The sequence below is a fragment of the Sinocyclocheilus anshuiensis genome, unplaced genomic scaffold (assembly GCF_001515605.1).
Source record: "Sinocyclocheilus anshuiensis isolate Anshui unplaced genomic scaffold, SAMN03320099.WGS_v1.1 scaffold1009, whole genome shotgun sequence".
NCBI lineage: Eukaryota > Metazoa > Chordata > Actinopteri > Cypriniformes > Cyprinidae > Sinocyclocheilus > Sinocyclocheilus anshuiensis.
In genome coordinates, this window is record NW_015555761.1 from 42,159 (window position 1) to 44,346 (window position 2,188).

Sequence of the window (2,188 nt, forward strand, 5' to 3'; positions counted from 1 at the left end):
CTAGAAAGCTATTATTATCAGAGGACACGTGAGCATAACGGTTAGCAGATCAATGAATGAGAGGGCAGCGTTACCAGAGTTGCCCATTTACCACACCTTGTTACAGCACAGTAGTGCTATTGCAAACAGAAACAATACTGTACTACATAGATGTTTTCTGTCAGCTTGATTTCTGAGTGGACTTTGCTGTTCCGATGAGCATGAACGGTATATGAGTGGAGCACTCACATGGGCCGTGAGCGACTGAGCGGAGCGCACACGCATAGAGCGGGATAATATGCAGAGCGTCACACTACGTGAAAGTGAATCCTGAGCGGTGAACTAATTTTCGCAGCCGGAATTTCAGTGTATCTCTAATTATTGGCGACATCAGAAATGGATATTATATAATAGCTGCTTTTATGAACATTTTAGCAATTTAAATTTTTTTTTTTTGATGACTTTTTTACATGGCACCCCTGCTCTCGACAGACGGCACCCCGGTTGGGAAACACTGTACTAGTGTTAAATGCTACTGTTTTGACAGCGTTGATAAAGTTTCTGACCGAATGTGGTATCCTGTCAGCAATAACCTGACTATATGGGCTTTTCTGATTACTGTCAGTGCTGTAATCAGAGTGCGTGCGATGCAGTGTTGCCAGATATTGCTATTAAAACAAACCAAAACCGAAAAATAAATAAACCGAAATTATTTCAAATATTTTGCAACTAAGATAATATAAAGATATCGCTGACCCTAAACTGCAACTTCCCACTTTATTAACTTTCTATAGAGTGTCAAATTAAGTGGAAAAGACCAGTCCAAAAACGCTTGGATCTGGCAACACGGAGGCCCCACGCCCTCACTCACAGTTCACTCTGCCGCAGCAGTGTTGCCAGACGTACGATAATTATCGTATTTGTACGATAATTTTGACCTCTGTACAATGTATGATCAATAATGAAAAAAAATCCTATAATGTACGATAATTTCATAATTTTATGGCACTTCAAATGATTTTCATTGTAATCTTAGGGCTTAGTTATTGATCTAGCTGTGCATCATTCGACTACTGTCTGTGAGGAGAACATGGTGTTATGCACATTTTCTATCTCATCTCACGTTACGTCTTCTCAGCCAGAGAGCCAATCAAATTGGAGAATGACTCTCTCTCACGTGCACAAGTTAACGTTCATGCCACAGCCGCGCTTAGGTCAGTCAGTTGTTTCCAAGTTGAGGTCGATAGTTTAAGCAATAAAGTATAGAAAATGAGTGCTGAAAAGGAAGATGAAGACAGGGGAGAGGCGAAGAGGAAGGCAGAGTATATGGAGCAGCCTAAAAGTAAGCACCGACTGCAAACATACATAATTGAGTGGGAAAAGGACCCCAGTTTTGCAGGGTGGCTAAGACCTGTTTCAGGCAATGACACCAAAGCCTTCTGCCGGTGTTGTAATGAGCACATGGTGGCTGAGTTCACTGTTTTAAAAAAATCACGAAAAGTAAAAGAAACATCAGGACAAAAAGAAAAGTCTAGCCCCAGCTCAAAGGTCCATAGCCCAGTTGCTGCAGAAACCGTCGGAGATTGAGTTAGATACAGCAGTGAAAAATGCAGAGATAAAGCTAACAGGGTTCATGGCAGAGCACAACATAGCATTAAGGACCTCAGACCATTTGGTTGAGGTCTTGAAAGATATATTTAAAGATTCAAAAACAGCTCAGCACATGTGCCTTGGTCGCACAAAGACAACGGCTAACCAAGCACGTCATTGGCGACTGTTACTTTGATAGTCTAACCGAAATCCTGAAAAGGAAAAAATTCAGTGTTTTGATTGAGGAGTCAACAGACATCGGGAATGTAAAAACGCTTTGTGTCGTTGTTCGTTTTTCCGATGAAGGCATAAATAGGATTCAGACCCATTTCTGGAAACTGGTACAGATCTATTCAGACCCAGACAGACAGTTTTCCGCTGAGGGGGCCACTGCAGAAAGACTTTACAACGAGATGAGGAAGTCATTCACCGATGCAGATGTACCGATTGAAAACATAGTGGGGTTCGTTCGGGTCGGATGGCTGTAATACAATGATGGGAAAAAATTATTCTGTCTCCAGCTGCCTTAGAAATTATCTGCCAGGCATTAGGGTTGTGACGGTGAGGACATTTTCCCACCGGTTAATCGACGTGTGACACCGGTAATACCGGTATCACC